This window comes from Apis dorsata, unplaced genomic scaffold, assembly GCF_000469605.1.
Source record: "Apis dorsata unplaced genomic scaffold, Apis dorsata 1.3 scaffold_220, whole genome shotgun sequence".
Taxonomy (NCBI): Eukaryota; Metazoa; Arthropoda; class Insecta; order Hymenoptera; family Apidae; genus Apis; species Apis dorsata.
Window position 1 is genome coordinate 90590 of NW_006263502.1, and position 10668 is coordinate 101257.

The 10668-nt window shown below is 30.8% G+C and overlaps 1 long non-coding RNA gene across 1 annotated transcript; it reads left to right on the forward strand.

The window, feature by feature from the left end:
• LOC116185582 lies at positions 1 to 853 on the forward strand. The gene is made up of 2 exons (XR_004150435.1): positions 1 to 102; positions 607 to 853. It is a non-coding gene; the product is annotated as an uncharacterized LOC116185582 (long non-coding RNA).
• The last annotated feature ends 9815 nt before the right edge of the window (positions 854 to 10668 follow it).

The window sequence follows — 10668 nt, forward strand, 5'->3', positions numbered from 1 at the left end:
TGGAGGATCTGTTTGTGTATGCACGAATCACGAGGAGGGAAGTGAGCGCTTCGAAGCAGCCATTTTATCACATGTGAGAATCGATGAGGAGTGAAGATCGAGGTGCGTATGTAATTTCGGGCTGACCAGCCACTTGGCTCTACTACTGGATAATACGAATACTCGCGTCGATTTTATTTACATTTGGATTTCTTTCAATTTTGACTTTGAACGAATATTTAAGAATAATGTTTCAACAGAGTGTATATATTGGAATATTGTTTAGTGTTGCGTGTGTGATATACGCATTGGGGTTTTGGAAATATGGTTTTAGTAAATAGTATATACATTTAGGGCTAGATAAGTATTTGTGTGTTGAATTCATTGAGAAATAATGTTTTGATGGCTTTATTTGTATTTTTTTTTTTTTTTTTTTTTTTTAATTATGAGTTTTATATTTTTTTAATTATGAGTTGTAAATTAATGTAAACGATTTAAGCAGTGAATATACATAGTAGATGAGATCTAGTTTGTTTGAGGTCTATTTATAATTTAGATAAATCGTGGAATATTTGAATGTTCTGAGTGTGAAGTTTAGTGACGAGGATTGATTATTATGGATTCTAGATAACATTAGAAGAAGTACTATTGGATAAGGATTGAAGTTCTCTAAGCAAGTTTACGATTTGATGAGAAATATTTACTTCTCTTTCATATAAAATTCTTTCCTAGTTATTCTTTCTGCGTTTCAATTCATCGGCCTTGATCCAGAGGATGTGAAAAATATCAGTAACAAATGGGACGCAACACGATTGTAAAGAAGAATTGTAAACAAGTACAAGGTTCGCCGAATAATAAGCCTTAACAACATTAATGGTTCCTTATTATTTTTTTAAATAAATTCGTAACGAGATTAAATTATTCCCAAAAATTTTAAATCTTCTCAAACAATCGAAATTTTTCAAAATTTTCAAATTTTTTTTTTTTCGACCAAAACAAGATCCAATATTCATCGATGAATGATATTAAAAAAATAATAACATTCAAATATGTATATAAAATTAAATAAATTTCCATTAATTTCTCCTAGTTCTCAAAAATATTAATTTGCACAAACATTCATTATCTATATATATCAAAATCTGAAAGAAGTAAAAGATTTTTCATTTATTATTTAGAAATATCGAATATCTAAACGAAATAAAAAGTTTTCAAAGCAAAATGTCGAAAAATTAAAAATTAATTTCCAAAAGTGCAAAACACCCGCACAACATTTTCATTCCGCGTCGAGTATATACACCATAGGAAAGACTCCTCTCCCTCCTGTGTAATAAAATCGTAATGCATGCAATAAACGCGCAATCCAGCGCGAACTAACGATCTAAATTGAATATGTAGGGTAAACTTCGGATGATTGCCTCCGTTGGCTCGAACGCACGAGTGCAAACGGTCACAATCGCCATCTTGCGCTCGCTATATCGTTTCCCGATGATAAACGCCATGTTGACGCTCGTGCCGCGGCACAAAAGTCACGGACCGGTCGTCATCGTCGTCAACGACCTGCAAGCGTGTTCTCAACTGTCGCACATGTCGTGAGATCAATGACGTCAATCTTGACACGTGTGGGAATAATCATCGTGCGTAACTACTTGTTGTACTGTGCTGAAGGACTTTTTTTCTTCGAAACGATGAAAGATAAATATAAAATGAGAGATGTATCGTTTTCTCGTTTTTGGCAAGATGATTTTTTTCAGATAGAAACAGATTTTTGATGTTTCGAAAAGATTCATTGATAACGAATTGTTTCTTTCTTTTTAATCGACGTAGTTGAAAATTGATATAATAATGCTTGAACAAATTTTATTTTAATAAAAATAATTCAGCACAATGGTACTTGTTTCTTTTTTTAATGGAAAGTTAGAAATTGTTGTGAAATAAAAATTTGATGATGTAAACGACATGAAAGTTCTTTAATAAATCATTTCTTTATCGATGCAAATTTTTATAAGTGCATAATTCTTATGTTCTTTCTAAGAATAATTATTACCATGTGGTTACGGAATAATAAAATTTAATCTCGATAGAATCTATCCAATCTGTATGTATAAGTTTATATAATATGTATTTTGAGATTTCGTGTTACAAAAAAAAAAAAAAAATAGTAATCGTTGAAGAAAGAAAAGTTTCAAGAATATCTTTTAATCAAACAAGAATTCACTTTCTAATACTTTCTAAAATAACATAAACATTAATAACCAATAATGTTTTTTAACATATAAAATAAATGTTCCAATAATACTTTCTAATATGAAATAAAATATCTAATAAATCCGAAAACTTAATAAAAACATGCTACCTACCTATTTTAATCAATACTTTCTAAAATCTAAAATAATTCTAACGTTACATTTTAGCAATGTGAAATAAAAAAAAAAATTATAAAAGAGATACAATGATGATGGATAAAAATGAAACGAATCCAAAAAAACAAATAGATCATTTTTACAATAACAATTCCATCGAACGTTCAACGAGAACAGCTCACCCATGCCACTGTAATATCACTTCTTTATTTAGGAGGGCAATCACGGTGAACCAGAGCGAGCGTTTAACACGCGGCATTTACGATAGGGCAGACTCAACAGGTTAATAGTAGGGTTTACACTAATCGAATGGGACGGAACTCGAGCGGACCGAGAGCGGAATGATTGGCGAAAATAATTCAGCTTAGTGATCTAATTCGCCTAATGCCTCGTTCGGTTAAATGATCAAACATGATTGTACCTCTGGCCGTAATTGACATAATTGTTTTCCGACCGACATTTAGAACACTCTCCCTTCGCTTCTAATTCGTATCAGATTTGTGAAAATTAATTATTCGAAAATTGATATTAAGCACCATTAATTTTATAAGAGAATATAAAGGATATTTATTTTTGTATTGTATTACATATTATTCTTTAAAAAAAGAAATTAAATTTTGATTCGAGATTCATATCGAAATGTTAATTCATTATTTCGATATAATAAAATAATTTCTTTATTTCTTTATGTTGAATTTGAAAAATTGGCATTGTATGAATACTTTTTGATAAACATTTATGAGATAAAATAATAATTTCGATTTGAAATTATATTTCAAATAATTTCCAAGGAATCTGTTTCATGTTAATCTAATACGTTGATTATTACATTGTAATTCCATCTAATTCAATATATAATTAGTCTTAATGTACAGTTTGGAATAATTTTCTGTCTGATATCTTGCCAAATTGCTCGCCTTTAATGGATTTAAGAATAAGTGGTTCAGTCTCATCTGTATTTCGATCGTAAATCATTTGATCGCCTATCATAAGAGCCTATAATTTATTAAAAATATTGGCATCATAATCTCTGCACAATTTGTCCTCAAATACGTTTTGAAAATATTTAAAAAAAAAATACAAATTTTTTAAAAAATATTCTTTCCAAAATATAGTTTCTAAACAAAAGAATTTATTTATTTTCTAAAAGTAATCGAATATTATGAAATAGCAAAGAATTGAAAATTTCAAAAATTCTATTCATAAAATATGCGTCTGCTCTTCCCAAAATATTCTTCAAAGGAATATCGCGAAACAACAAAATGAAAGAAAAAAAAAGAAAGTCGATTGCACAATAAATGGCCCATCGAATTTCTAAAATTCCATAGAGATACAATGTGAAATAAATGGAACGCTCGAAATCGCTACGTCCAAATTTTCCAAAAGTTTCAAAATTCCAAAATTCCAAATTCCTTAACGCAAAAATCCTCACATCAAACGAAAGTCCAAAAAATCGTCGTCCAAATTAATCAAGTTACTCGATCAATATATCCAATCACAATAACATATGTATCTTTCTTCCAAATTTTTATCTGTTCTTGTCGAATTGTTTTCTCCAATTTTTCTCAATTTCGATCAAAATCATACCGATCCAATGATAAAATTAAAACAAAACAATACCGAATCTTCAATTTTTATCTCGACGCCCGCTTTAAACAAAAAAAAAAAAAAAAAAAGAAATCAAGTCACTCGAATCGAAACTAATCCTGACTAATGCTTATACGCGGCTGAACTGCACGCGACCAAATTGGCTCCGACAATCTAAACTTCCTGAATTGGATTGGCGCGGATGGGTGCGGGGTTGATCGCGGAGAGTGCACGTGCGAGAGAGAGCCGAGGAACACGTGAAAGAAGTAGGTCTCCGGCGAGGATCATCTTAATCGGTGTTACCATACGTACTTACCTCATTGTCGTTGACTGATCATGCACCTTGCTCATGCACGCATCCCTGGTGTTGCAAGCCATTAGTACAAGCCGGATTGACCTCTGCTATCGTCGAGAGCCGGGTGACGAAGCCGCTCTTCTGCCCGATTGACACACGCCATTACCGTGATTACCGGTAATAATTGGCAGACACGCGAATCCACCGCCTCTCTAACTTTTCTCTTTTTCTCATTTAAGGCCCTTGAACCGCCGAAATAATCGGTCGCGACACCTCAGACCTCCGGGTCTCCGGTTCCTTAACCCTTGCTTGTGTAATTGGTGTTCAGATCTGACTACGCTGAACCAAACAATGGAATGCTTTTTTAGAATATCGTATGGATAAACGATGGCCTGATAATTTAAAGAGAATATCCCATCTTCTTGGTTAATGTTTCTTTTATTTTTCGAGATATCGTATTATGAAAGTAAGTGACTCGAAATTCTTAATTATTGAATTATTATAGATATAGAAAGATCGTTTACTGCTTATGTTATAGTATATAGTATAAGTGAATTTTCATATTTGATATATATTGATTAATTTAAATTGATCAAGTTGAATGATTTTTATTACAGTTCTATAATAAATTTAAAAAATATTGAGCAATTAAAATTCTAAAATAAATTTCATCTAAAGCTTATCAATTTTAACTTGAATTGATCAATTTGAAACATTGAAAGTTTTACTTTATAAAATTAATTAATAAAATTTGCCTTGTGAAATATAAAGTATTTGAAAATGTTAAATTATCGGGTTTCTAATGACACGCTCACCTAAGTGGTACGTGTCTATAAATGAGTGAGTAGTCGACGTGGATGTTTTCCGATCGGCACAACGATAAGGATGTCGTCGACACCAGCCAGTCCCAACGGCGCAGCCAGGTCGATCGTGGCGTCTGAACTTGGACCTCGACGGCGTAAATCAGCAAAACAACCGTCTTCGCAGATTGCATGCATAATTGTATTTTTATACTTGAGGCTGCCGTCCCCTAGGCAATTTGTATCGAGGAATGCTACTTGTATCGAGAAACGATCATGCGCCGACTAGTCACCGAATCGAACAGGATAAATTGAATTCTATAAACGGACGATGAGTAACTCTATCTTGAGCTCTGTTACTCCTCTAAGAAAATACGATTTAGTTTCTGAAAGATTAATGCGTTTATCAGAAGGAGATTAGAAATTTTTTAAAATGAAACGAATCGATTTGATTTCTACGACTTTAAAAGAAAAAAGAAAAGCTGTTTTCACAAAGAGGAGAAAATCTTTATAGAAGAATTATATCCTAAAAATTATAACCCCTTTAAAACATTCAAATCATGTTTAAACTCTTTGATGGCTTTTTAAATAACTCTAATTTATCATTCGATCGGAAGAATAATATACAACAAAATCAATTATTAAATGTATAACTCTATCATTAAGAAAGAATAAATAAAAACTATCCTTATCTAAAAGAACTCATCGAGAAGTATCAATTATTTTCAAAAAAAAAAGAAAATTCTTCTCGTATTGAAATGTATCGCTTCCTAATCGCCATTGTTAAAGAGTATCTTCAAGTAAACATATCGAGTCGAACCCAAACAGCACTTCGGAGGAAAAACATCGGTTACACAATTGTCGTAACCGATTCGTGAACAACACACCCTGAACGTTGCTCCGTGAAACATGCGCGTGCCGCGTGCAATTACACGAGTTATACAATCCCATGAGAATTTTTCGATTGACTGTAAAACATACACATCGGCGAAAAACATTCTTTATTTACGAATAACCTTTTAACTCTTTTCTAGATGTATATCTATAAGACGAAAGAATGGATTATGCTTTTATTAATTGCAAAGTGATTTTAACATTTACACTATCTTCATTTTAATCTTCAAAAGATTGTAAAGTATATTCTAGTGAGAGAGTAATAATACTTTCACATCCTTCAGAAATTCACTCATAATCGTACAAAATTTCATGGATTAATAATTAAGGAAGTAAATTCAATTAATTATGTAATGCATAAACACGTATCGTTAATAAAACGTAAGCATCAATGAACTATCTGAAGATAATTCATCTGTCCACGGATTTCAAACAAATCGATATCCACAAAAAGAAAAAATGCAAAAAAAAAAATCTCTTCCATCGCAACGAACCACCACGAAGTTCCATCAGACTCAGAGTCCCCACCAGCCATCATTATCTCTCGACTCTTCCTCCTTATCAATCTCCGACTTTTTCCGCGGCGTTCGACTAAATATTCGGAATATTACGCTGTCCCGTCCGCATCCACGCGTTTTCGTTCTCTTATTGTTCTATATTTAAACATGAAACTTTACCCCGCGACCGTCCAACAATTATTATTGTAACGCGCATATAAAAGACGAGATCGTGTATACGTAATGGCCGCGGACAAACACGAGAGATATTCAATAAGGTGCATGACACATCGTGGCTCCGTTCTTTCCCGTGGAAAGAGGGACAGAGAGGGCGCAGAACGGGCCCCGCGCTATCTTGGAACGTTCACATCGGTTCAGAGGTCAATCAATTGAAAGGAGCGAGAGGAGAGAATGGAGTGGCGAAGAGGCGAGAGTGCGCTCGCCAGCGTTAAAAACCGGTCGTTAATGGGCGGCCGCGTTATAATTGAAACTTCAATCTTTATTGTCGCAATTATTCTCGAACGGGTAATGGGTTTTTTACGAGCGAGCCGTGTATTAATAGACAGGAGAGAGGTTCGTTGGTAGACACCGTCACCCCTGGTCAACAATATCCTTTCTCTATCGTTTGGTGGAGAATCGTGTCAGGTCATGGAGAATATCCAACTGTATGGGTATGTGTAGATTCTCGATCGATAATTACGGATCGTTGTTTATAATAATTGGATCGTGATTGGCACGAGGTAAGTGCTGGTGTAACAGGTGTTCAGTGGAAAAATGGTATATTTATTGTTATAAATCCTTATAAGTGTATTTTTTTTTAAAAATAACATTCGTATCTATCAATAAAGTTTATTTTAAGTTTGTTGCTAAGAATTTTTACTTTGTTTGTATTTGTAAAATTTTTTAAAATTAAATGATTTATAGTTTGTTCTATTTTCGTACTTGAGAGTATATATAATAACTGTTTTACTGTTCGAGAGAGCATAATGATTCTTTTTTATTGATATTTAATTTTATTCATCGTGTCTGTCTATCTTAAGGCACGATTAGGATTCTTGATTAATAACAAACGATCGTTGTTTCAACATAGCTACCTTGTTGACTGAAGGAAGTTAGGTTGAAATGTTGGGAAATGTATTTGCAGAGATAGCTGAAGGATAATTTATGAACTGTTGTTGATGTTTAATTAAGTTAAAATAACTTGCTGACGAAACTTTAAGCTGGTTAGCTTGTTTGATTTGAATTTAGTTGAATGTTTTATTCCTCGTTAAACAATAACAATTGTATGAAATGCAATTCATACAATGCCAATTGGATTGGTAGTGTTACTTTAATCATGATTAAAAATCGCAAAGAGAAATTGAAAATAAAATAAAATAAAATTGAAAATAAAACAAATGAGACATTGATTTTTGTGCAAAAACCAATTATGCTGAAATTCATGATGAAAGATCATATTCATTTGCAGCAACAAAAGGATTAATGTTGTAATAAAAACATTTTTAATTTCGAATCTTACTTGAGATTAAATTTTACTAAGATTTTTCGCAGGTATTACGTAATAATTATGTAATTTAACTTATGTTTCTTAAATTATGCATCACATTATGCAGTAGATATTAAGCACATTCTTTTAAGCACATTCGATATCTGGACGGAAGAAGATTCTGGGAAGAATATAGTTCGTTTTATCGCTGCAAGATATGCAAACGAATAACAACAGACGAAATTAAATGCAAGATTGACTTTTTTTTTACCGGAAAACGTGACTTTTTTTCGCGAAATCACGAAACAAACAATCGTTTGTTTATTAATTTCGATCGTGGATTATCAATATCTCAATAAATCACGTGCAATATGTCACAGCAAGAAGATTATCGCTTGCAATTCCATCGTATATAATTTTTTTTATCAGAAATTGATATCGATGAGTGCAGATTTTGTAAACATATTTCTTTTACTTCTTTCATAATTAAGGTAAATATAAGTAGAAATTTTGTGGAGTATTTGTAAATATTTTTTACAATTTTCTATTTTTTTCATAATTCTTTAAAAGTCAAATCTTTAAATTATTATTTAAAAATTGTAAAAGTACTGTGTATCATTTTAATTATCATTATATGCTACATGATCGTTAAAGTGCTTTAAAGTCGTATTGATTATTAAATATTACCATCATAATTTTATATAATACCAAAGACAAATTCAATTTAAGGAACGGAATGGAGTTTTCGAAACATTATTTATTTATAAAAAATGAATTTCGATGTATTTCTTTCAGTTATGTAATATAAAATTTAGTTAGCAATCAAACAAAAACAAAAATGATCTCATCGTATTTTTATCACATACATTTATATATTGTATGTGATTATAATCAAGAAAGACACAAAGAAAAAAATATAATAAAATAAATTTTATTTTTAAAATGAAAGAAATCGATAAATCACTTTTCAATATATATTTAGAAGTTAAATAAGATAAATCTTTTAACGAATCATACAAAGAATCATGTAGCCATAAAATACTATTTTTACTAACTCTCTGCTCGTTTTAATTTTATAATCGTTTTAATATTTTAAGTTACGAGCTTGTAAATCGGCTTTATAGTCGTTTTTAATGCCGTCACGTCATTCCTCAGTATATTTTCGATTCTTTCGCGGAAAAACTATTATGAATCCGCGAGTCCTTAAAATCTTTTGCACATATGTCTCTTATTGATCTAAAAATTGAGTAATGTTTTATTTCAAATGATTAATTCCAAGTTTTTGACAGTTGAACGATTTTCAAATTGATTATATATATAAAAGATGCACTTAATTAATAAGATTTTTTTTTTTCATTTCAATAAGCATGATCCGTCTTTCAACGATACAAATTGATATTCGATAACGATAGATATCGTAATTATTAATTTGTATAACGAAAATTATATTATATTTGTTGACAATTTTTTTTTATATCATTTGAAAAAATGGATATAATTGATAAATTGGATAAAGATAGAATCGTAGGAAGTTCGAAAATTCGAATAAATCTTATTAGTTAAATTTATCATAAATGAGATTAGAACACTTTTTCAATTTTTCCAATTACCAATCTTATCTACTTTTGCATTTTTTCGAACAACAGATGTGTATTTTTTTTTTTCCTTAGATAAATAAAATTAGATCAAAAGGCGCCAATAAAGTATTTTAGGAGAGCATTATCATAAGAAATAAATTTCATGATCTATAATTGGAAAGTGCTATACCACGTTATTTGATTTATAGCTTCGTTGCACAGAGGGAAAATAAGGCTATAATACCTTATTCCCGAGATATTCATTTAAAGATCATTTTAGAGTATTTTTAGATTTTTATGAGATTCCTTGGAAAAACAAGAAATATACTACGATTCTATGAAGTCACAAGGAGGGGTCATGGAATTTGATTCCGAAAATTATGGCCGCATAATTAGATCCCTTTTGGTCCCAAAGATAAGCGAGATAACAGGATCTTCTTTTGGTTGTACATTTACTAAAAATACTGATAGGAGTTGGCCAATCATAGGAATAAATTTCTACTCGAGTATAATCAGAGAAATAGTCTTTTTTTTAAAATATATCTTTTATCAATCTCTAGTTTTTTTTACATACAGATATATGTAAAATATATGAAAATGTGTAAGATATTTTTGAATAATTTCTATATCTTTTTTTTATTTTAATTTTATTTCTGCAATAATTTTTTTTTTCATCATTATAATCAATTAATAAAAACTTTGTACTTCGTTCCATCTCCATATTTGTAATCAACTTATTCAATTTAGACATTAGAATTAAAAGCGAACACAAATAAATTTTACAAAAAATGAAACTTTAATTAAATATGGATACGTTTCATCCTTACCAAATAGCAATATTTTTTATATCTCCTATTTGCACTTAACTTTCCAACAAATATATCCACATCTCTAATCGAATCACGATACATTTCATGAATAATTAGGCGTGTAATCTGAAACTTACAAACCCTTGAACTCCATCCATTTACCCTCAATCTCCAAATGTTCAAAATAACTTAAAAAATTGACCTCTTCCAATCTCTTCCAATCTCCATCCACCATAAAACTTCTCGTTATCTCATCCTCCCAAAAAAAAAAAGAAAATTCTTCCTATCTTCAGTGAAGACGATCAAGACTCAGAAAATTCTATCTAATCTAAGATACCATGAGATATTTGGATACTTAGAAAAAAAAAAAAAAAAAAAAAA